At 35.9% G+C, this 27,036-nt stretch overlaps 1 long non-coding RNA gene across 1 annotated transcript in view; it reads left to right on the top strand.

Annotated features, from left to right (window-relative positions):
- The window catches only part of LOC144224848 (uncharacterized), a 31,757-nt gene extending 4,971 nt beyond the window's left edge, over window positions 1–26,786 (top strand). The window contains exons 3-5 of the long non-coding RNA XR_013333158.1: window positions 8,565–8,665; window positions 16,060–16,144; window positions 20,532–26,786. This is a non-coding gene — a long non-coding RNA (uncharacterized LOC144224848). The remainder of the gene's footprint in view (window positions 1–8,564; window positions 8,666–16,059; window positions 16,145–20,531) is intronic.
- Window positions 26,787–27,036: the final 250 nt, after the last annotated feature.

The following is a 27,036-nucleotide window of genomic DNA, read 5'->3' as shown; positions in this document are numbered from 1 at the left end:
ATGGTTCCATACAAATTTTAGAATTGTTTGTTCTAGCTCTGTGAAAAATATTATTTGTATTTTGATAGAGATTGCATTAAATCTGTAGATTGCTTTGGGTAATATAGACATTTTAACAATATTCTTTCAATCCATGAGCATGGGGTATCTTTCCATTTCTTTGCCCTGTCTTGAATTTCTTTCATCGGTGTTTTATAGTTTTCAGAGTACAGCTTTTTTACCTCTTTGGATAGGTTTTTTCCTAGGTATTTTATTATTTTTGGTGCAATTGTTAATGGTATTGTTTTCTTAATTTTTCTTTTTGCTGCTTCATTATTAGTGTACAGAAATACAGCAGATTTCCATATATTGCTGTTGTATCCTAAAGTCTTACTGAATTCATTTATCTGTTCCAGTAGTTTTTTTGGTGGAGTCTTTCAGGTTTTCTGTATGTAGTATCATGTCATCTGCAAATAGTGAAAGCTTCTTTCTTTTCAAGTTGGGTGTCTTCCCACCCCACCCCCCAACCTTTTTGTTGTCTAATTGCTGTGGCTAGGACTTCCAGAACTACACTGAATAAAAGTGATAAGAATGGACATCTCTGTTTTATTCCTAACCTTAAGAGAAAAAAAGCTCTCAGTTTTTTCCCATTGAGTATGATGTTTGCTGTAGGTTTTCATATAAGACAATTATTATGCTGAGGTATGTTCCCTCTAGACCTACTTTGTTGAGGGTTTTAATCATGAATAGATGTTTTACTTTGTCAAATGTTTTTTCTTCATCTATTGAAATGATCATATGCTTTTTATCCTTTCTATGATTTGTGAATATTGAACCACCTTTGAATCCTGAGAATAGATCCTACTTGATAGTGGTGAATGATGTCTTTACATGTATTGCTGTGTTTGGTTTGCCAATAGTTTGTTGAGGATTTTCACACCTATGTTCATCAGAGATACTGGCCTGTAGTTCTCATTCTCTCTGTTTCTCTCTCTCTCTCTTTTTTTTGTGGTGTCTTACCTGGCTTTGATAACAGGGTAATGCTGGCCTTATAGAATGAATTTGTAAGTTTTCCTTCCTCTTCCATTTTCTGAAATCGTTTGAGAATAATAGGTATTAATTGTTCTTTAAATGTTTGATAGATTTCACCTCAGAAACTATCTGGCCCTCGGCTTTTGTCTATTGGGAGTTTTTTGGTTACTGAATCTATATCATTGCTGCTTTAGTTTTGGTTGTTTATATATTTCTAGGAATTCATTTCTTCTAGGTGACCCAAGTTGTTGACATGTAATTTTTCATAATAGACTCTTACAATCATTTGTATTTCTGTGATGGTTATTTCTCCTCTTTCATTTGTGATTTTGTTTATTTGAGTTCTCTGTCTCTCTCTGTCTCTCTCTCTCACTGCATGTGTCAGGTTAGAGGTTTATCAATTTTGTTGATCTTTTCAAGGAAGCAGCTGCTGGCTTCATTGGTCTGTTCTATTTTTTTTTTAAATTTCTATATCATTAATTTCTGCTCTAACTTTATTATTTCCTTTCTTATGCTGTTTTGGGGTTTTTATTTTATTTTTTTTATAGCTCTATTACTTGTTTATTTCAGATTTTTCTTACTTCTTAAGGTATGTCTGTATTGCTATGAACTTCCCTCTTAGAACTACTCTTGCTGCATCCCAAAGATTTTGGACCATTGCCTTTTGATTTTCATTTCTCGCCATGTAATTTTTGAATTCTTGTTTGATTTTTTTGGTTGACCCATTCATTTTTTAGTAGCATGTTATTTAATCTCCATGTATTTGTGCTCTTTCCAGATTTTTCTTGTGATTGGTTTCTAGTTTTATAGCACTGTGTTCAGAAAAGATGCATTGTATGACTTTAGTCTTTTCAAATTTGTTGAGACTTGCTCTGTGGCCCAATACGTGATCTGTTCTGGAGCGTGTTCTGTGTGCACTTGAAAAGAATGTGTATTCTTCTGTGTTAGAATTGAATGTTCTGAATATATGTTAAATCCATCTGGTCAAGTGTGTCATTTAAAGCTGTTTCCTTGTTGATTTTCTGTTTTGTATGATCTGTCCATTGATGTAAAGGGGGTGTTAAAGTCCTCTACTATTATTCTATTATTATTGACTATTGTTTAGTTCTGTTATGTTTGTTATTAACTACTTATGTATTTAGGTGCTCACATAGTGTGTGCATAAATATTTACAGTTGCTGTATCTTCTTGTTGGATTGTCTTCTTTATCATTAAATAGTGTCCTTCTTTGTTTTTTGTTACAGTGTTTGTTTTATAGTCTATTTTGTTCCAATGTAAATATTGCTATCTTGCTTTCTTTTGGCATCCATTTGCATGATAAATGTTTCTCCATCCCCTCACTTATTTTTTAAAATTTATTTCTGAGAGAGAGAGAGAGAGAGACAGCGTGAGCAGGGGAGGGTCAGAGAGAGAGACACACACACACAGAGAATCTGAAGCAGGCTCCAGACTCTGAGCTAGCTGTCAGCACAGAGCCCGATGCAGGGCTTTAACCCATGGACCATGAGATCATGACCTGGGCGGAAGTTGGGCACTCAACCGACTGAGCCACCCAGGCAGCCCTCCATCCCTTCACTTTTAATCTGCATGTGTCTTTAGATCTGAAATGCGTCTCTTGTAGGCAGCATATAGATGGGTCTTATTTTTAATCCACTCTGTATTCCTATTTTTTTTTCTTGATAGGAGCATTTAGTCCATTTACATTCAAAGCTATTGTTATTTTACTTTTTTAAAGTTTATTCATTTTTGAGAGAAAAAGAGAGATAATGTTGGAGGGGTAGAGGCAGAGTGAGTGAGTGAGAGAGAGAGAGAGAGAGAGAGAGAGAGAGAATCCCAAGCAGGCTCCACACTATCACCATGGAGCCTGATGTGGGATTCAATCTCAAATTTTGAGATTACGACCTGAACTGAAACCAAGAGTCGATGCTTAACTGGCTGAGCCACCAAGGCGCCCCTCAGAGTTATTATTGATAGGTATGCATTTATTGCCATTTTGTTTCTTGTTGGTGGTTGTTTTTGTAGTTTACCTCTGATCCTTTTTCTTTTTTTTTCCCCTTTCATTGCTTGCTTGCTTTCTTTAGTGTATACTTGAATTCCTTTCTCCTTATTTCTTGCATATCTGTTACTAGTTTTTTATTTGTGGTTATCATTAAGTTTGTGATATAATATCTTCTACATATAGCAATCTATATTAAGTTCATGGTTGCTTAAGTTTGAACACATTCTTTGCTTTCTCTCCCCACCATCATGTTTTAGGTATATGGTATAATATTTTACATTGTTTTATTTGTGAATGCCTCGACTTATGTTTACAGATATACTTAATGTTACTCCTTTTTGGTTCCTACTTTTCATACTCTTACTTGTGGTTTTTCCACTCAGAGAGTTCCCTTTAACATTTTGTGTGTGTGTGTGTGTGTGTGTGTGTGTGTGTGTGTGTGTGTGTGACTGGTTTAGTGTCATGAATGCCTTTAGCTTTTGTTTGTCCGAGAAAATTTTTATTTCTCCTTCTATTCTAAATGATAGCCTTGCTGAAGAGTATTTTGACTGCAGATTTTCCCCCCTTTTAACACTTTGAATATATCTTCTTCCTCTCTTCTGGCTCCCAATCTTTTTTTTTAAGAATCTGCTGATGACCTTATGGGGGTTTCCCTTGTATGTAACTGTCTTCTTTTCTCTTGATGCTTTTAAAATCCTTTCTTTATCACTACTTTTTGACCTTTTAATTACTGTATATCTTGGTGTGGACCTCCTTGGGCTGATTTTTTACCTCATCTCTGTGCCTCTGGGAACTGGATATCTGTTTTCTTCTCCAGATTAGAGAGTTTTCATCTATTATTTCTTAAATTTTCTGCTCTCTTTTCTCTTCTTCTGAAACCTTATCATGTGAACATTATTATGCTTGATGCAGTAAGTCACTGTGTTCCATAAGTCTATTCTCATTTTGCATAATTTTTTTCTTCTCCCCTACTCAGCTTGATTACTTTCCATTATTCTGTCTTCCAGGTTGCTCATTTGATCGTCTGCTTCCTCTAGTCTGCTATTTATTCCACACATGTATTTTTAATTTCACTTATTATGTTCTTCATCTCTGATTGGTTCTTTTTCATCTCTTTGTTAAGGACCTCACCAATGTTCTCCACTCTTTTCTCATGTCCAGTGAGTATCTTTATGATCATTTCTTTAAATTCTCTATCTGTTCTTATCCTTATATCTGTTTTGCTTAGGTCTCTTGCTGTGCTATTATCTTGTATTTTAATTTGGGACATATTCCTATGTCTCCTCATTTGGTCTATCTCTCTGTGTCTATTTCTGTGTATTAAGAAAGTCGGCTATATCTCTTTTTTTTGAAAGTAATTGCCTTATAAAGAAGAGTTCTTGTGGTACCTTGCAGTGAAATTTCCCTATTCCCTAGAGCCTGGTGTTTCAGGGAAAGTCTCTATATGTGATGCATGTGTTCTACTGTTGTTGTGTCCTGGCTGCCTTTTCCCTCAGTCTAGTTGTCTGCAGAGGCTCTCTTTGCCTTTTATGGGTAGTGTTTGGTCTAAAGCTGGGATGGGGCACACAGTTTTAACAAGGTGTGCTTTGGTCTACTTGTGAAATGAGACCTACAGCTTCTTCTACAAGGATGGGGGCTGCATAGTGGGGGGAGTACAGGTTTTTTTTTAAAAGTTTTTATTTATTTCTAGGGGAGAGAGAGAGAGAGAGAGAGAGAGCGTGAGCAGGGGAGGGTCATAGAGAGAGGGAGACACAGACTCTGAAATAGGCTCCAGGCTCTGAGCTGGCAGTCAGCACAGAGCCCAACGCGGGGCTCGAACCCATGAACCGCGAGATCATGACCTAAGCGAAAGTCGGACGCTTAACCGACTAAGCCACCCAGGTGCCCCTAACAAGGGCTTCTGTAGGGCCCATCACCATTGCCACAGCAGCTGCTGTTGCTACTGGGACCAAGCTCCTGAAAGCACTGAGTGAAAGATACAGTGTTGGCAAGGTTTGTGCCAGTCTTCTTGGGGAGGAGACCTGTTGTGTGGAGCACATCTGCCAAAGGTTGGAGGGGTGGGGCTTGGTATACACAAGTTAGGTAGTGAATGTTGCCACCATTCTGGTTCCTGCAGATAGCCCTGTGTTTATGTTGAAGGTCAAGGGTGGAAAATGGTACCAGCCAGCTCCTTTGTCCCTGGAGGGGTCTTCCTGTGATCTCTGTCACTCCACAACACGATCTGAGATGAGTAAATAGCTCTCACTCTCATATGCCCTATGTGTTTTTCAAGCTGCTGCTTCTATACTCTAACTCCACAGGCTGTTTGTCTGCTATCTCTTTAAGGGCACACTTCTCCCATGGCCCTCTGGGGCCCTTCCAGAACCAACCCCACTGATATTTAAAATTCTAGATTTTAAGTCCTGCTGGTTGTAAGACCTCATGAAATTTGTCCTCTCTTGCTTTCAAAGCTAAATGATGTTACGGGGATTGGGGATTTGTGTTCTCCATTCAGGTGTCCTGGTATGCTAGTCTGTTTCACTCCCTTCTTCATGCCCAGTGCTTCCTACCCCCCCCCTCCCCGCCCCAGACTGTTGTGGTCCATTTTGCTCTGCGCCATGTCTCTGCACTTTTGACCCTCTTTGATGTGGCCTCTTCTCTACTTTTAGTTGTGGTTTGTTCTGCCAATCTTCCAGTCATTTTCTGGGGTATTTATGCTGATGTATTATCTATTTGTATTTGTGGGAGGAGGAGATGAGCTTAGGGTCCTCTTACTTCGCCATCTAGGCTCCTCTCTTGATCGAAGCTAAATCACTGATTGATGATGAAAAAAGGAGAAAACCCTAATATACATATGCATACACAGAGATACAAATGTCAACAGAGATTAATATCAGAAACTAAAGAAATTAAATGAACCACAATAAGGTTTTTTGACTATGTCATCAATTCAACTACCCATGGAATATTTATAAAAATTGAATTGACCATCGATATTATAAATTTAAAATCTAGGAATATTATAGAAAACATTTTCTGATCTTAAATCAATTAAGTAGGAATTTTTCACAACACCAAGAAAAATAAATAATAGATATAACCACCTGCAAATGAAATGCAAATTTCTTAAATAATTCTTAACCGACTGGGCCACCCAGCCACCCCCTTATTTCTTAAATAATTCTTAAAAGAAAGGGAAAATTAAAATTACAAAAAAGTATATAAAATAATGTCATTTAATCTGTGAACAGAAATAGGATTATAGTCAAAACAATTCAGAAAAAATTCAATGCCTTTAAAAGAAAATTAAAGAAATGTTAACTTATCTAAAAGCTTACTCTTTCAAAGAAAAAACAATAAGAAAAGCAGTTTTTAATTAATTTGGGACATAAAGAGGATATAGCAATATACAAAATAAATAAAAAGAAATCACAGTTACTTAAATCCAATTATTCATACAGAGTCTACCATGTATTTACATGGACTAATCTCTCAATAAAATCTATTTTTGGGACTTCATAAAATCAAGAAAAAAAGCAAAGAAATGAAAGAAAAATGATGGAAAGAAGGAAGTAGGGAAGGAAGAAAATGTTGAGAATTTTTAAATTTACTAACATGCAATTGATGAAGGTAGAGAAATTTGTGGGTTTTGTTCACTGCAGTGTTTCTAGGCTGAAATACATGCTAAATAAATATTTGTTGAATGAATAAACAATATATTCACTATACATAATAAAAGTTCTAAAGGCTATGCAGTAGATGCTGATATATCAATCTCTAGTTCCTTCTCTTTGAAATGTTGTTAACTGTCCTTAACCAGGTCCTGTAAGAGTCAGAGTGAGGTCCTCTGCCTGATTCCATCTAATGATGTCATCTTCAGTGCTACTTAAGCAGTTACCTGTGTTTAGAGAATTAGAATCCCTAAAGCTGGCACCAGAGTATTTAAAACAAAAAAATTTGCTAGAATGAATTAAAAAAAATGTTTATTTATTTATTTTGAGAGAGAGAGAGAGAGAGAGAGAGAATCCCAAGCAGGCATCACACTATCAGCACGGAACCTGACATGGGGCTTGATCTCACGAACTGCAATATCATGACCTGAGCAGAGATCAAGAATTGGACACTTAACTGACTGAGCCACCCAGGCATCCCTGGAGTGATTTTTATGAGCACTAGAATTTGAGAATCATTGTTGTGTTTAAATAGTTCTTGAAATAGTCATGAAGTATTTCCACTTCCTTGCCTATGAGATATATTGGTAGAATTGCATTTCTTGGCTTCAAATATTTAGGTTAGACCATGTGACCAATTTAGCTAATGGAGTGATTCTCAACCAGGGACGATTTGGCGCATGCTGTCTATCACAATCCTGCGTACATTTGGCAGTGTCTGAAGACATTTTTGGTTGGCACACTTAGGTACAGGGAGGTACTACTGGCACTAATGGTAGAGGCCAGGGATCTTGATAATCAACCTAAAATGCAATATGAAAAATTATCTGGCCCAAATGTCAACAGTGCCAGGGTTGAAAAATCCTACCCTAATGACTTGGGAGCTGATGTGATATGTGTCCATTTAGGACCATGTGTTAAATTGTTGGTGAGGAAACTTGCAGGCCAGTGTTCTGAACAATGTCATTTGAATGACTGCAATCTTTTGTTAGGTCATAAGATTGATTTGAACAATGTCATTTGAAAGACTGCAATCTTTTGGTAGGTGTAATATCAGAGAACAGAAATTTCTACATTCTCTGGGCCAAGCACAGAGGCGTAGTGGTGATGTGAAATTTGTATGGTGACTTGGTCCTGTAGGCAAATCCTTTATTTTGATTTTGTATGATTCTTAGATGGGCTCCTTGTCTGATTGGTAGTCTTTGTATTAAAGTAGAATGAGGATATTTTCTCTGTTTTAAAATTTCATTATCTTTGTGTGGTATGGTGTAAGACTTTACTTGAATAATGTGTTTTGGAATTATTCTTTGATCAAATTAGATTAGGCATTAATTTGGTGAGTAAGGGGAAGTCTCCAGGTTTAGAGCTTAGAGAAGGGCATTTAGTGCTGAGGTAAACTTGTAGAAGGATAACATGGTCCATTGTGACATATCAGTGGTAAAGTGCATTAGTCACTGTGTTGCGGTCTCTTGATGGTCTCAGGTGTAGCTTAATTTTGCCCCTGGGAGATTCTGAGAACAAAAATGTCACATCTGTATTTCATAAGTTGATTGATACTGAAAATTTGTATATCAGTGTAACTGTTTTAACTGTGACTTATGCCAAAACATGAAACTCCTTATGGAATGTTTTGGCAGAAGTTTGATACTATAAATCTTATAAAAATAAAAGATGGACTATTTTTTTAAATTTGAGCTACCTCTTTATTACTATTTATTACTTCTATTTATGACTTCCACAGTTTGAATATTATAGAGTATGGAACCAAATTTACAATGTAATAAGTAAAATTAAAGTTTAAAATCTAAGACTATTATTTTATAATCATACTTCAAAGAGTGGTTTTGTTCTGTATTTTAAGAGATGTCTGAACTTCAATTATGATTTCAATTGAATTCCATCAGGCAAATTTAAAAGAAAAAGAATGTGGATCTCATTTATCTCTTTCTGTGTGTGGGGGGAAAACTGATGTGAGAGGACAGATGGCTTGAGGATTACAGACAAGGTAAGAGGTCAGAAAGAAGTTATCTTACAAAAAAGAGAGACATTCTTCCAATTTTTGGTTTGCAATGTCCCTTTTATCTGTCTTTTTATCTGCAATAGCACTTTTTTTTCTATATATATTTGAATCTCTGGTGACAACTGAACAGTCAGTATAATGGAAGTTTGTGCATTGTTTTGTGTTCCAAAAAATAGGTTAGTATTAGTTTTTGTATCTCAATGTCTGACAGTGAATGCTAATGCTACGTATGTCTGTGTTTCACCAACAAATTATCGTGGATGAGACATAAGCCCTTTAAGAGCTCAACACATCTCCATATCTTGAGCTTGGTGAGTAGTAGGTTGGGTTATATGCAAAGGTAAGAACTGCACTGAGGAGAGAGTAGACAGTGAATGGTAAAGAACATTGGTAGAAATATGTATGGGTGTACATATATATATATACACAAATACACATCATTTGTGCATATGTATATACATATAAAAGTGTATATAAAATGAAACAAAGAAAATGACAGAACAGACTCTTTAAGAGGAAATGATAAGAATGCAGTAACCATATTAGATACTATTAAATTTGTAAAACAACTTTTTTGTGTATTTTGTTACATAAAAGTCATTATCAGGTTTCTGTGACATTAATAGGTAGCTTGATTCTTCTCCTTTTGAAGCTTCATATTTTCATTATTATTGCATTAATTCCAATTTTAAATAAAACTGATAAATGTAAAATAGAGGAATATTAATGATACAGCCTCCCCAGCCCCAAATATTTACTTGATATTTCTATGTTGTTCCATTAGAGTTAGTATTTTCCCAGAAATAGAAATATGCAATAAATTAAGATTTTTGTGCCACACAATAGAAACTCCCTGGATATTCAAGATCAGCAGAGAGGATGCTTATACTTCAAATTTTACTTTAGTCTTATGCCCGTATGAAATTGCAAGGGCATTTAGGGGATTTCAAAGACAAAGTAAGGAAGGTAAAATAATGGTAACTTCTCTAAAGCTGTGAATAAAAAGCACTCTGCATTACGTGGTAGAAAAATAACAAGACATTTTAATTTTAAAACTCAACTTTGAAAGTTGGAGAAATTAAAGTTTGGGGAATGAAAGTATAGCCTTCGTCTTTCGTTATTTCAGATGTGTTAAGCAGTGAATAAAAAAGAAAAGCAAGGTTATCATAAACTTCAGAAATAAGAAAGGTGAAATTAAACTGCAGGCAAACACTGCAGCTGAATTATAGGAGTTATAATTCAGACCTCTGCCTGAAAGTCAGTGCTATTCCCAAACTGCTGCAATTAGAGACTTAGAAGCAAGATACTCCCCAGGGAAGCTGGTCCAGTGTGAGAATCAAGTAATTTAAGTGTGATTATTTAAACTGGATTCAAATATCTGAAGCATTAGTTGTATGTCAGAAGTATTGTGATCTCTGTTTTGCAAAGAAAACAAAAATGTCTTTTAGGGGGAAGAAGGCACTGCCCTTCTTTCCCAGTAGTAGTGATGAGTGAAGGTAAATTATGCCCACACTCTCATCTGCTGTCAATTTATGAGATGGTCATACATGGTTAATGAAAGTGCTAAGGCTCTGGGACACAACTTCATTCTTTTATGGGAAGAAGACTGAACCAGAGCTTGGCTGCCATGATGATGTATCTGACAGATGGTAAATTCTTTGTGGAAGGGGCATAAATTCTTCCTTTCTCTCTCTCTTCTGACTCCTTGTTCAATACTATATACTGAGTAACTAATTGTTTAATATCTGTTTAATAAATGTGAAAAAAGTTTGGATGGGTATAGAGAAACATCTAGTCTGATCTTGTTTTGCCAATGAGGAACATGAGTGGTTTGTTGTTATGTAACTTTCACACCATCACATGGTTAGTCCTAGACGCCTTAGCAAATAATGTATTTCATTTCTAAAAAGAAACAAGGTGGTAGCTTTGGTTGAAATAAATTGGAGACTTTTCACTGTTATGTGGTATATGTACTAAATATTCCCATGCATATAGAGACCTTTAATAGGCAGATAAAATAGATATTGCCATGAAAAGGTTTATATCTAAAGCAAAGAGCTTTCCCCTGTTTTGGCATTCACTAGCAATATCTCTTGAAAAATCTTTTACCAAATGGAAATATCACTGAATGAATAGTGAGAAATATGAATAAAAGATGCATTTTGCTTAAAATTCACTTTACTGGAAATCAATTCAGGATGTGAAAACTTTATTAGCACTTATATTGTCTTCTTCAACTTTCCTAGACCTAGATTTGACATCCATATGTATTAATTTATGTTTTTTAATTATCAGAACTTAATGAAAGTCACCTGAAATAATATTAGAACTTCCCATTTTGAAGTGTGGCATTTTCAGGTTTGCTGTTTTTTTTTTAATCTGTTTATTAAGAAGTGAACTAATCCTTCAAATTATTCTTTGTCTATGGCTATATGGTCTTTGCTAATAAAAGTTATTTTTTCTTTAGACAGGTTGTCCAAATTTATATATGTAACCCATATTAAATACTAGGTGACTATGAATGACCATGAACATTGATACCAACTAAGCATGTATCTGTTTACATGTGTGTGTATTACATTCCATTCTCTGCCCTAGGTTCTTTATATACATAAATCAATTTGCACCTTACAACAACCTTTTTTGAATGTGTGTTTACCTCCATTTTATAGATGAGGAAACTGAGGCTGAAATAAGTAAGTTGCTTAGTTTCTTTAGTCCATGTTCCTTTCATTAGGCCAAAAAATGTAAAGAACTGAAAAGAAATACACAAGAAAATAAAATTATGAGTACTCTGAAAATCAGGTCCTGATAAACAGAAAGCAATTCCCTTAAAACATCTGACTTTCAGATTTATATGGTCCATGGTAGCTTTTTATTCTTCCTATTTATTTCCCCTTCTCTCCAGTGGTCTTAATTATCTTTTTCCTGTCACCATGGGTTCATTAGAGCAGCTGACATAGACAAGACAAGAGAATAACAGGATCTAAGGGTAATTAGGTCCTCATCCATGAAAGGCAAGTTCAGAGACAAATAGACTTGATAAAAATGAATATCACACATTATGGGGCAAACTTAACAGCTGTCACTATGGCAAAGGGGATGGCTGGATGGAGGTGGGGGGTTGGAAAATTACATTTATGTGTCTATCCACACATATCAAATGATTTACATTTTTGTTTTTATTGAAAGGGCCTTTGAAAAAAAATGAGATTAGTTGTGCTCTATCAATTTTGTTGTCAGAGCAGATTAGAGGATATAACAAACAGGAAGATAAAGCCTCTTCAAGGTCTACAGCCCTTTGTTAGTCACATGCTGCCTTTCAGTGTGTTCTCTTAGAAGTGAATTATCATGTTTCAAAAAAGGAGAGAAATTGAATGACATCCTGTTACAGTAAAGGCAGGACTCTTTCAATGAGTCAGAAAGATGAAGGATTAAGTTCAACAGAAGATGTGAGCCATGTAGGAAGGTTTGCTGTAGTTTGCAAGAATGTCATTGAATAAGCTTGTAAGTGTAGATGGGAAGGAGTGTGGCATAATGGGTGTGAGGTCTCTGCAGTCACTATGCCATTGGTAGTCTGCCCATTGCCTGTTGAGAGATTTGGGAATGTTGTTTAACATTTCTGGCTGCAATGTCATCATCTAAAATGGGGTTAATCATTATTATTGGGATAATCAAGAGAGCTGCTTTGTGTTAAGTCTTAGGACAATGCTAGGCAGATAATAAATGCTCAATAAATAATAGCCTTTTTTTTCTTTTTTTGTTAATAGCAGTAGGAAATAGTCCAGGAGAAATCAGACTTTGCTCTTTACTGAGCAATTAGCAGGCAAGGAAAAACCTGTCACTGGAGCTGCTGAATTGCATGGTTCTGTTTTGTTTTTCTTTCCCTTCCAGAATCACAGCATAGATTGAAAATAAAGAGATCTAAATGGTTGATGGCTAGTATTGTAAGCCTCTCAGTCCTTCAGAATATGCCTACTTTTGTGTTTTATTTGAGGGGGGAAAAGTACAGTATTTAACTGAAGATAAATTGCTTTTCAAAGTAATATTTACTTAATGTGATAGTAAAAAACAACACCTGTCATTTGGGGAGTGCTTTTAATGCTTAGGGATTGTTATTTACACACATGTGTACACACGTATGTGTACATCACATTCACAGACTACCACATTTGTTCCTTTAATAGTGTCCTGTAAAGGGGTAATTGGATTCAACTGTAAGTGTAAATTCTTCTCAGGGGAGATGTTGATACTTGGTCAGACCTTCTAATAAAATTAAGAATTTACTTGTGTTTCCATGGTTATTATTATTTTTTAAGGTTTATTTATTTAGAGAGTGGGGGGAGGAGCAGAGAGAGGGAGAGAGAATCTCAAACAGGCTCTGCACTGTAAGAGTGGAACTAAACTGTGAGATCATGACCTGAGCCAAAATCAAGAGTAGGATGCTTACCTGACTGAGCCACCCAGGTGCTCCACCATGATCATTATTTATGGGACTTTTGGGACTATACAATTAATAAATCACTGTCCAAAGACCCACTTTGTCAGTGGTAGGCATAATCCTTAAATACTTCTCTTGGTTATATGCTGAGAAGACTAAAAGTCTGGTAAGGAAATAAAGGGACTAGTACTTGGGCTTTTGCAAGCAGAAAACAACCTACATTCATTTAAGAAATTGACATGATTGATCTTTGAGGTCTGTTGCCTTGTTTTGCATTTGTCTATTCCAAGACAAGAGAAGGATACTTTATGGAAAATTTAGTTTCACTTGTTCATTTTTTATTGAGCATTGCTTATATTTTGATGTGTATCTTTTGTGTATGTGAATATATTCTGTGCATTTATGATGAAAAATGTATGCATATGAAGAGAAGGAAGGAAGAGAATCTGATCTGAATTGAAGAACCTGACCACTGTGCCTACTACTACCTCCCAGTTCCAGCCATCATCACCTCTGGCCAGGATTGTTGGCAGTGATTGGGACGGACTTTGGGTCCGTCCTTTTACCATTCCCTCTTAGATTTTGTTGGGGTTTTTTTTCTTTTTCTTTTTCTTTTTCTTTTTCTTTTCCTTTTCCTTTACCTTTTCCTTTACCTTTTCCTTCCTTCCTTCCTTCCTTCTAAATGTTTGTTTATTGTGTGTGTGTGTGTGTGTGTGTGTGTGTGTGTGTGAGAGAGAGAGAGAGAGAGGAAGAGAATCTCAAGCAGGTTCCTTACTATCAGTGCAGAGCCTGATTTGGGGCTCGATTTCATGAACAGAACCATGAGATAATCACCTGAGCTGAAATCAAGAGTTGGATGCTTAACTGACTGAGCCATCCAGACACCATTAGACTCTATTTTTAATACAGGTGCCTTGAAAGGTAGATCGTGTCACTCCTCTGGTCACAAACTCCAACCCTGTAATCCCTGTCCTCTTCTCTTACTTCTTCCCCCTCATTCCTTCCCTTCAGCCACACTGGCTTTGTTGCTGTGTCTGCAACCTATAGTACCATTCTCATAGATATCCACATGATTTACTCTCTTGCATCCTTCAGTTTTTATCTAAGTGTCACCTTGTCAAAAAAAAATCCCTCCCTGATCATCCTGTAAAGGGTACCAAGCCTCACATCCCACCAGCTGTTACCTCTTTATCCAGGGTTATATTTCTCCACAGCACCTGTCACCGTAAGTCATAGTCCAGTCATTAATTTGTGTTTTGACTGTTCCTTCTCACTAGAATGTAAATTCCTTGTTAGCAAGGACTGTGTTTTATTCACTATTCTATTCTCAATAATTGGAAGACTGATTGACCAATAATGGGCTAGATACATATTTTTTCAATGAATGGTTGAAGCCTACTTGTTCCTAATCCTAGAAGGTATATAATGAAGTCAATTACTTCTTTCTAACTTATTTTCCCTTAATGACATGGAGCCAATTGTTGTATATTTCCCATCATTTAGAAGGGTAAAAATTTATAGAGATACACAATGCCTACTACTTACATGCTTTTAAATTATTATTCCAGTAAAATAATTATATATTATATATAAAATAATTTAATTCCAGTAAAATAATATCAGGTTACTGATAGTAAAGGGTTATTTGATAGTATTTACTAAAATTTTGAAATTGCTTGTATTCTGTGACTCTGTACTTCAATTCCTGATAACTTCTATAGAAAACACTGGGAGCTGTACAAAAGGATTTTCACTGCAGTATTATTTGTTATGCACTGGCTAAAGATATAATATAGAATATTATGCAGCAGTTTAAAATGAAGATGTTGTGAATATATATACACAATGTCTCTGTGTGTGTGTATAAATTTGCCTAATTGTTCGCTGCCAAATCCAAATATATTTTTCCTTTCTTCTCTCATTTTTCCTCCATTTTTTTTAGTTTTTGCCTTTTTTTCTTAAATGTCCCAATTCTGACTCTCTTTCTCCTTTGGGTCTTGCTTGAAAGACCAAAGAATCCTATAACCAATTTATGCCTTTTTCCTCCTTTTAGGTAAGCAGAAATTCAGAAAGAGAAGTTAAACAAAGTAGGCATGTTAAGTCATAATCCAAACTAAATGTTGCTACTAGAGATTTCAAGAATGTCTATACATTTCTAGTTTTCCAAGCTCTTCTGGTTTTGTTCATATGAATATTCATTTATTCAATTATTTATTGAGCACATTCTATGTATCTTGAGGTGATTTAGGTGCTAGGGAAACAAACAGGACCCGCCTCCTCCCTCTCCCCCCACCCCCGCTGAACTCTGACCTTTCCTACAGAAGAGTAACAACATGAATATAATGAGTAACTCATGTGCATTATGTTATTAGAAGGTAATCTGTGCTATGAGAGATGATGTGAGGTAAGTCATGAAGATAAAGGTAGGAGAAAAGTTTGTCTAGCTTCTGTCATCACATGGCCTTTGAGAAAAGGGAAAATATTGGAAAAAGTAAAAGAGTAGGGGGGAGCATGTTCTCTTTTTGGATGATGGACCCCACAAATTGCAAAGTCATGTCCACTTTCTTTTTAATGGCCAGAACCTGTCTCAAGGCCACATGAGGAACATTGGGGAACACATCTTCAGCTGTGTGCTATGTCCCCCAGCTGACACTTCTACCACTAGAGAAGAAAGGGACACTAGATCCTGATGGGACAGCAGGCAGCCTGTGCTGGTGTCAGTAAAGCCCTCCACAGAAAAGGAAAAGGATAGGGCAGAAAAAGGAATAAACACATTTATTGAAAACACACATATTGCCTGTGCTACTTTAAAACAGGATATTGTTAAGAGATGGATAAAAGCCCGTATTGTTTACTTGTTAACTACACACCGGGGTCTGGAAACATCATTTGGAAATGATATGACAACATCTCTCCCACCTCTTCATTGTGTCTTAAGACAAATCACTCCAATCAGAAATTCTTCCTTTCCTCCACTGAGTGAATTGGATGAAGCCTTGTATTCAGAGGAATCTTAATTGAAGGTACAGATTTAAGTTTATGGACCTAAGTGTCTTAAACTATTATTTGTGTACAAACCCTATGTAATTTATCATGGATAATAATGTCTGCCACACCCCTTCTCCAGAATATCAGCTTGAGAGGGTAAAACAGCAATACTTTCTCTATGTATCGTCCCCAAACATCCACTGTTCCTTCTTTTTCTTTCTCCTCTGCTTGTCCTTTTTTTTTTTCTCTTAATCTTTCCCACTTCTTCACCTTGGCATATACTCTCTCTTTTTTTCTAATTTTTCAGTTTCTTTATTCTTAAACATACTGGTTTTCATTTTTATATTATTGAGGTTTGTTTGCACAGTGGAAACCAATAAAGATAGATACAGACACATATATGTCCTTTTAATATACAGAAACCATATAATTAATATCATATGTAGGGATATTTTAAAGATTGATTATTAAGATCTCATTATGGGATAACATTTAATAAATTGTTTGATATGATAAATTCATATGTAATTGTATTTTGGTACATATTTAAATTTTAGCATATTTACTCACAGCTGGATTTCAGTTCTTTTAGCTAGCAATTTGGTTTCATAATAAACCGCAGTGGCCATAGTCAAATGTATCTATAATTAAGTTTCTTTGTAAAAATCATATATTTTTTAAAATTTTCTCAAGTTTCCAGAAATCTTTTTTTCTCTTTGCCAACTTGCCAAATTAACTGGATCCATTCTATTAGATACCAGCTTGTCCTTCTATAAATGTTATTTCTTACTCTTATACTGTTCATTGGTTATAATTATCACATAATTATAATCTTTCTAATGCCCCAAGTCCTTTTTGTTGGTTACTTTTCTTCTTTCTGCAATTGGAAGTTTGCATTAGACATAAAAGCTGACATTCCTGGCACCCTTGGAAGATTTTGCATGTAAATGAAGGAGTTATCTAGGTTTAAAAATTGTGCTTGTAAAAGTAATGAAATGTGTGACTCTATTATATAGTTGTTTTAATGTTATGGTTTTATCTGTCATGGAAAGATTAGAAATCATCACTTGATACATGAGAGCTCTATTGCAAACAATGCCTATCTCTCTATCTCTTTTGATTTTTTTGGTATCTTTTTCCCAATGAGATCATGCTCTTTATGTCTTATTTGGTCTTGCCCTGTTCAGATCTTTCTCCCTCCTTTTGTCATTCCCTCCCTGGTTCCCTCTCTTCCTTCCTTCCTTTCATTCATTCATATTCTGTTTGTGCCTCATTTCGTTCTAAAGATTAAACCTGATACACTCTTAGTGAACAGACACAAATAAAGCCACTCTTTAGGAGTAGATGGATTCAAATCTGTTTTACTATCTTGTACTATCTTGTTAAATTCCTTGAAGGTACTATGATGTTTTGTTTTACTAATTTCAATTATATCTACATAATTTTGAAAAAATAGCATATGCATGAGACAAAATATTTATTTAGTTTAGAGACAATCATTCATTTGAAGATTCTTTGTAATACCTCTTTGCTCAAAACTCTCCTCTCTGACCAGTGTAGAGTTTATGAGCCGCAAATTGCAAACCAATGATCTAGGCTCGGAGTCAGGAAAGTATATCCAGAGGGCTCAAAACAACTTGTTTTTGTAGACTCCATATGGTAAAAATATATTCACATTTTTAAATTCTTGAAAAAATCAAAAGAATATTTTATAATTTGAAAACATTTATTTCATATTTAATAATTGAAAACAATTATTAGTGTCCATAAATCAAGTTTTATTGGAACACAGCTATGTGCATTTGATAATGTAGTGTCTCTGGCTGCTTCCCCTACAACAACAAAGTTGACTAGTTGTAACACAGAAGATATGGTCCACAAGCCTAGAGGACATGAACTTTGGAAGCATTTCCAGTAGGTACATAAGGATGCGAAGCCAGATATCTTCATCTGGAAACTACTACTGGGTTCTTTTTTGAAGGATCTTTGGTATCCGCCTGAAGGACTGAATGATATTCTAGACAGCTACATCTAAAGTCTCTTCCTTGCCACTGAGGGCTTTGGTTCTCAGAATATTTTTGCTATATATATATATTTTTTTCATTTTCATTTCTTTATATTTTTTCAAATTGTTGATTTTTTTTTATATCTGTAGATATTTTACATTGCCAAACATGAACATTTGGAAGTTTGCTGTTTATTTTGGTTTTCACTGTCTTGTAGTTTTTATGTAAAGATGCTGTTTGGGTTATGAAAATGATTAAAACTCTGTTCACCGAAAGAACTTAAATTTTTGGCTGATCTGGAAATGTGAAGGTAGAAGCCTCATGATTGATAATAAATCAAAGTATATTTTTCTCTTTTTTTTGTAATATAAGGTGTTACTCTCAGATATATATACCTACATAGATTATATGTTAATCTGAATATTACTACATATAGACACATATATTTTAATGTCAAATGTAATGGAAAGTAAGCTTGCCTAAACAGTAGTGGAAAGGAAAGAGATTATTTTTTATGGAAGCAACAATCAACTAACAAGAAACTAGTGAATACCCAAGAGAGAATGAGTGAATGAACTACTTAGTTGGCCAGAATTGCTTCCAGCAAGCAGGAGCAGCGACTGATTTTTATGAGACTGTAAATTTTTGAAAACTGTTTGCAAAGCCAACAGTTCAGCCAGAAAGATTCAGATTAGCTGGATTCTGTTTAAGGGAAATTTTACTGAATGCAATCCAATACGGGAAGCTGAAATTAATACAGTAAAATAGTTTCATCTTCCCTAGACCCAATCATGAGACTACTTTTCACACAAAGAAAATGATAATGTTTATGTGACCCTCTCGAGTAAAATTGAGGGCAATTAAAGGCTTAGAGCAAGCTGCTCCCAGCCAGATGCTGCTCTTGCTGCCTCCTGTCCTGCCCAGTTACCCTGGGGGAAGAGGTGATCAATAGCTACTTGGCATACTGGTTGGGAGCTCTGGACCAGAGAAGTGACATGAAATAGAACATATCTCATCTCGTGTATGCAGCTTTCTCAGGCCAGTTCTGTTTATATTGAACTCACGTTTTTCTGAATCTCTATAGTAGATACAGTCTGTATCAGACAACTGAGCAGTAAAAATGATAGTCTTAAAATATTCTCTAGTTGTTTAACAAGTGTATTTCTCATCCCCCAGTTGATACTGAAATCTCTGGGAGAACAGTGATTATGTTTTGTCATGTCCTCCAAAGTACATAGCACATGCTGGGCAAAGAAAAGGGATTTATTTATTTCACTTATTTATTATTTAAACTCTGTTTACTTCCCAAAAAGATTTGAACTGGCTTATAATAATAGACATAATAGGACCATTAAAGTACTGATTTGTAATAAACAAAAACAAGAACCATAGTGAATATTGAAATGTTTACATCAAAGCCCTAGGACATTTCACCTCAGGATTTAGCTCTGAGTTTCCTAGTAAGAGGACTCAAAAGAGCAAGCAATGTCAATATGTGCTGGCTGTAACTCACGGGCAGAATGGTCAGGAGGGCCCCTGTGGTCTCTGAATCCTGTGCAATGGTACACGTGGACTGGGTCTAGCCGGACACTCATGGGGCTTTGTTCCAGGCAAGGGACCTGCCTCATTACCTTTCTGTCATTTTATGAGATGAACAAAGAGCAGTTTTGTGGCTGGAGAAAAATCAGTTTGCCTGTAGCTAACACCTGACAACCTTTTGGGCATCTGAGTTTCTGAGGGGAAGAGAAGCTTCAGGTCCAGCTTCCTCACTGCTTCCAAATCATTGATCCCTTTTGTCTCTCCGTAGGTCAGAATCAAACAGGGAATTGTACAGAATTATGTAGTTCTCATCACACTAAAAATGAAAATAATATACTTTCACCAGGAAAAACTCAGTTGTCTCTAATATTGAATGCAAGACTACTTTTTTACAAGTGGAAACACAATCCATACTTACTGAGGTGATGACATGGTCTTACTGTCACAGTGTAGATCGAGTCAGCTAAAATGCCCTTTTAACATAGATTTCCCAAAGAATGTTTTATAGCATAATGGACCAGTACTTGAACATGAGTTCTGTTTAAGATACAAAATTGTTCTTCATGAGATCAAGGTCAACATTTCAAATTACAGTCCTGTAAGAAATTGCCATGAAGAAATGCAGCAAAGTAATCAAGGGATGTAGCTTTCTGGTCTCTTATTTCTTATATACTAGAACCTGGAGGATCTTAGGAATAGCACATCCTTGAGATTACTTATTTCAAATGTTAATTGTGGTTTCCAAGGGAATAGAGGATGTAGACTAATTCATTAAGCTTTTCTTCTCTTTCAGCTTGTTAATATTCTTGCTAAGATTAGATAGGAGGCAGGTCAGAATTTTGGGTGCTGGATGAGTCTCTAAACTCTGTTGTTTTAGCAGGAGGAAGGTGCCGTGAGACAACAGAGGCCTCTGCTGTGCATACGTTATTTGATTGGATCGATGGTAAACTTAGGAGATATATAGGAAGATACACCATTTTATACATGAGAAAGTCAAGCACCGGACAGCTCCAGATCAATCGAAGAATTTAAACACTCATGGAATTCATTACAGCTGGATCGGACTTAGCTTTGTTTGTTTTGGTGACTATCTTTCCACATTCATGATGAGATTCAGAATTGTACCCCTCACCCTAAAAGGGGTCTGGCCAACAGTCGGTCTCCTCATAGAAAACACTGTGTTCTCTCAAGAAAAACTAAGTCTTTTGACTTCTTTTTTGTTACAGATTATTTAAAATTTTCCTAACATATGTGTGATATATAGGGCTTTCTTTCTTCTTATTAGCTCACTGAATTTCTCTTAGGAGTTTAAGGGCCTTTTATCCTCTTAATTCTGTTAAGTGTTTCTGCCTTTGCAGAGTGAAAGGATTTGTGTGTTTCACCTTCCTGTGCTGCCTGGAATGCCCATTTTTCATTCATCAAACAGATATGATTATAGTGTCATGGTAAACCATCTGTGAACTTTCAACTCCATGATCGTCACCCCACATCCTGCCCCCAGCCTGTCCTGGCCATAGCAGACTCCTGAACCCTCTCTCTGGCAGCTCTCTCCAAGATTGCTTTTATGATACGCCCCACTGACTACTTCCTTTTGTCTAGTTTAGCAGACTTTCGGCCTCCCTCCATAGAGCCACAAACAGGTTTGGGCAGGAGTTTAGGGCATCTGCGTCCCACCACAGTAACTTCCTCATTGTAATGAATATGAGCCATAAAAATAATTGCCAAAGCAAAGCCTATCAATTCATGAAGCAGAAGGAAAATAAAATGTTTTTCCAACACACCCAAAGGCTAGGATGAGAACTCAGTATGCAACAGTGATAACAAAAAAAGAAGACCTTCTGCCATGTTGGAAAAAGGGAAGGACAGGCACCCACAGACAGCACTCTTCCGAACGGTCAACTCACTAATGGAAATGCCATCTAACCCTTGTTATGTGGATGATGTCCTGGAGATACAAAATCAAGTACTCTATCTGTAAAATGAGATACTGGCTTATGATATTCAAGGTTATTCTCATATTTCATTATTCAAAAATTATACTTCATATCCTTAAATATTAGAAATATGGTTAATGGAGACACCAATAAAATACATTTTAATTAGATGTATTGTAGGTATAAATTAACAACATGCTTATGTTTGATTTTGTTTGTTTTTATACAATTTCAGTTATATAAAATATCTAGAAAGAGTAAATCCACGAAACAAATTTGTGGTATTAGTGGGAGGTGGGAATGACTGGTTAATAGGTATGAGGTTTTCTTTGAGAGTGTTGAAAATGCTTTGGAACTAGATACAAATGGTGGTTAAGAAGTACTGTGAATGCATTAAATACCACTGAATTGCAAACTTTAAAATGGTTAATTTTATGTTGTAAGCTGTGCCTCAGTTAAAAATGAAACTTAACCAAGTTAAGAAAATGATTCCCACTATTGAGACATATAACATCATGTGGCCCCTGATACATGGAGAACACAGCACAAGTTCTATGGTATTCAGGCAAGAAAAAAACAAAAAAGAACATCACTTGAATCTAATCATGAGGAAACTGATATTATTTTTTTACCTGATTGAATTATATAACCTTAGAAATAAAATAAAAGTCTCCTGAAAATTGGTTAGGAGATTAAACAAGTAGATGAGGCTGTACTTTGTGATAGAACATTTCCAGCTTTATAAGTCTATGGTCTAATTCAAAGATTTGGCTATTCTAATTTTAATTGACTTTAATTCTCTAACATTGTCTACCCATGTACAATTTGTTTTGTTTTTGTTCTTTGTTTTAACATTATTATTACTCATGAATTTAAGCATATTTGTCATGTTTCAATTTATTACAGCTATTGTCCTTAAATAATTACCCCATCTATGGCCAGTGCAAGACTCTTTAATTTGGTTTCTAGTAGTGTTATTCATTCATTCATTGATTCATTCATTTATTTAATTTTATATAATTTTATTTAACTTCATTTGAGAGAGAGAGCCAGGAAGAGGGGCAGAGGGAGAGACAGGGGGAGAGAGAGAGAGAGAGAGAGATAAGGAATCTTAAGTAGTCTCTGTGCTCAGTGTCGAGCCTGATGTGGAGCTCAATCCCACAACCCTGGGATCATGACCTGAGCCAAAATCAAGATCCGACATTCAACAAGCTGAGCCACCCACGTGCTGCTCCTAGTAGTGTTTGATAATCACCTTGCTACCTGTTATGACAGTATGTTTTGGGTTCATCTTGTATATTTCCTGTCATGAACTTAGAATCAGCCATAACTTCAAGGAGTCCGGGTTACTTTCAGTAGGAAATAGTATTTTCTTTCTTTTTTTTTTTTAATGTTTTATTTATTTCTGAGAGAGAGAGAGAAAGACAGTGTGAGCAGGGGAGGGTCAGAGAGAGAGGGAGACACAGAATCCAAAGACAGGCTCCAGGCTCTGAGCTAGCTGTCAGCACAGAGCCCGAGGCGGGGCTTAAACCCACGAACCGTGATATCATGACCTGAGCCGAAGTCGGATGTTTAACCAAATGAGCCACCCAGGTGCCCCGGAAATAGCATTTGCAAGATGATTTGAGCATGTTGCCACTGGATCTGTCATAATTTCTAAATCTTTTTAATGGACAGAACTAAGACATGTTTAAAAAACGTTTTAAGAAAAAATATCTCATGAAGATTATTTTCCAATCAAAATTTAGATACAAAAACATTTTTATTTTTCATGAGATGTTTTCAGAAAATCTCTATCACCTTACATCTGCGTTTACTTTCTCTTACACAAGATGCTCATTTCCAATGATACTGGAAATGGTAGAATTAGAATATCACAAAATTATTCACTTAGCTTCTTTTCAGGCTACACAGTCACAAACGTACGTGGACATATAGAAACACAACAGATTTGGGATAGTAATATGATTTTTGGTTGGTTTTCTGAGATGAGACATTTTTTTCTGGAAGTGCTTGAGGATTTAGTTAGGAAAAAGGCAAGAGGATAAGGAAAACAGCAGGGCAGGGGAAGGAACCAGGCAAAGATACAGTTTTCTGGGAAGTCATGCCTGAGCCCGATTCTGTGGAGCACTTTGGAGCATGAATTGTGCTCTAGAGGTGGTCTCATCCAGGTGGAGGTAAGGGGCTAAGCTATTATACCATAGTCATTGGCTGTAGACCAACTCTAATGAGGATGGGTGCATAAATTCCAAGGCATTTCTAAGCAAGGTGGCTCCCATCAGCCTAGGGCAGTCCTCTGCGGAAAGCCAGTGGTGTGAACCATTAAAAGCCAATACTGCCACTAACTGGGAGATGGGTACACTGCCTAATAAATGGGATTTCAGGGACACGCTAAAAGTATCTTTAGAGGTGCACTGCTTGTATCACTGAAATCTACTTCTCTCACTAAGTGTTCTCTATTCGCTGACAGCTTCTCTGTGTTTTTGGTTAGCCCCAGTTGGGGGAACTTTATAAGAGGAAATGCACTATCCACTGTTGCTTCACAACCTTGGGAGTTCCCTGGGTGAAATTGGAAACTGGCCCCCATACACAGAGGACAAAGACTGAAGAAAGAGGCAGACCACTCAAGATTGGTAGTTGGTGGTTTTAATAAGCAAAGGAACTTATATATGAGACTTGTCTTGGGCAACCTCCAGTCACATATACAGTACATGTGATCTCAGTGACACACTGCTCTCTCGGGGTAGTGTCCTTGAGGTGGGCCCTGTGTGGGAACAGTGAGCAGAACATAACATTCTAAGAACAGGTGAGGGGGGTAAGGAGCCTCCAATGGCTCCAACTTGAGGGTCAACTGGTAGTCTTGTTTTCTCACTGACCTCCTCCAACACCACTGCTGCAATGATTTCCAAGGAAATTGTTGTTATTATCTTCATTTATTCTAGATTCCCATCATTTCTAGATTCCCATCATTCTCATCCACTTCTGATGGTGTATGTGGCTTGCCTGGTGAGATAACCCAGACCCTCACATCAATGCCTGAGCCTCTGCTTATAAGGGCATGCCCTTATTAGCCTATGGTCAATATACTTATCCAGTTACAATTAACACTTGGCATGCAAATACAAAGAGATGCCTAGCAAATCACCCTAGTGCAAAAAATATTCACCCTTTTATCCAGTAGTAACTGAGTAGCCTCATGATGCTTGTGGTCACTTAATCTTGCCATTATGGAATCACTATTCGACAAATGGTCTCTTAGAACAAGGGATCCAATGTGGCTGGGCAGTAATCGGAACCCTAGACATATGGAACCAAGAATTGTGGGGATGTGAAGTACAAATCCTCCTGTGGGTCCCCCCATGAATGGTAGCATACTCATTCCTATTTCTACCACCTTGATTCCTGGACTTAAACATTCCAATTGTTGCAGACATGGGGCCATATAATGGCCGTTAATTTAAGATGGACTTCATCTTGAAGGATTGTATTATGTTCCCACAGGGTACCGTCTTTAATCTGGTGCCTCAGATATGCCTTCAAAAAGTCATTTGACTGTTCTGTCAGGCAAGCAGCTTCTGGACAGTGTAGTATGTGGTGGGCCACAGTGGAACCCAGAGTTGTTGGGCAGAGCTGCCTGTCTTTGGATGAAAAACAGGTCTTTGGCCCAAGGAATTATTTAGTAGGATCTCATATATGTAACTCAGACACTGTGTGAGTCTTCAAATGGCTGATAAACTGTGGGAGGGAAAGGGAAAACCATACCTAGAGCACCTGTCAATTTTGGCCAGAATGAGTTTTGTATTTCTAGGGAGAAAGAGGTTGAACTGAATCAAGTTGCCATCAGGTGGATGAGATTGTGGTTTCTTTCAGGGATGATGCCATATCAGGGAAGCCTCATCATTAGTTTATATTTTGGCGAGTTGGATACTCTATAGCAAGAGTAGCTAGATCAGACTTGTTGAGACAAGCAGAACGAGAAACTAAATTTTTAATTTTACTCAAAGTTAATTAATTTAAATTTAGTACTTATTTATTATTAGTTCAAATAGAGTAAATACAGTTCTCTGGAGTAGGGTCCAGTATGAATGAAAGGAGCAAGGTGGAAAAAATGTTTTTATGTATGCTACCATTAAATAGATGATAAGTCATAATATTTAAAAAAAAAGGTTTCCTTTAAGAGGAAGGAAAAATTAGTTTGGAAGGGATAAGGAATATAGATGACACTTTTTTGAACACACTTTATATTTGACTTTGTAACTATATAAATGTTTAAAAATAGCTAAAGTTGAATTTTAGAAAGTAATTCTTAAAAGACAAATGAACATAATTGTAAATCCAGGTTATGTAACAATTATAAAAACAGGAACTATTCCAGGTGATGTAACAATCATAACAATAGGAACTACTCCAAATAACTATAAATCACAGTAATTTGATTGTATAATTATGTTTCCAGTAATCACATCTTTGGTGGTTTCATTGTAATTGCTATTCTCAAACTATTTGTGTATAATCTATGATAAAACAGCCTTGGTAAGATTTAGACTCAGCCTCTTTTGCATGGAATAAAAAAAGACATCCAGATAAGATTGCTGTGAATAAGCCAAACAATGTTTTCTGGAATTTGAATGAGAAGTATTAGTGATCTTATGATGATGATCATGATCTTATGATGATTTTTTTGTCTTTAAAAAGATTATATATACACAATCTCTATATTATAGTATATCTTACATGTAATATATAATATATGATATAAATTTGTAATATATGGTTATGTATTTATAATATATAAGACTATATATTATAATATATAATATACATGTATAATTATGTATATATGCACATATGTGTGTCCTTACTGGAGAAATGGCTGCTTCTAGGTCTGGGGGTAGGAATAAGCAAGATGTGTCTAGAATATTTTATGCTATTTATTCCATTTTTTCCCATTTAGTGTGATATTTAGCCATGGGTTTTTTGTATATGGTTGAGGTATGTTCCCTCTAGTCTTACTTTGTTGAAGGTTTTAGTCATGAATGGATGTGTACTTTGTCAAATGTTTTTTTGGCATCTATTGAAATGATCATCTGGTTTTTATCTTCTTTTATTAATGTAATATATTAAATTGATTGATTTGCAAATATTGAACCACTCTTCCAAGGAATAAATCCCACTTGATTGTGGTGAATGATTTTTAATGCGTCGTTGGATTTAGTTTGTTAGTATTTTATTGAGAATTTTTGCATCTGCATTCATGAGAGATATTTTTTATTCAGAAAATGGATATATAAATATAAAGAATCAAGTATTTATCTAACTTTTGCTAATAAAATATTACCTTGGTATAGTTGAGAGGAAATTTCTATTTCTAAAAATATTCTAATTAGCAAGTAGAGAATGATAAAATTAACAAACCATCATTTTCCTACTCTTAAGGGACTGATTGAT

This window comes from Crocuta crocuta, unplaced genomic scaffold, assembly GCF_008692635.1.
Source record: "Crocuta crocuta isolate KB4526 unplaced genomic scaffold, BGI_CrCroc_1.0 scaffold112, whole genome shotgun sequence".
Taxonomy (NCBI): Eukaryota; Metazoa; Chordata; class Mammalia; order Carnivora; family Hyaenidae; genus Crocuta; species Crocuta crocuta.
Note: the sequence above shows the minus strand (reverse complement) of the source record. Positions and strands in the feature narration are given on the sequence as shown.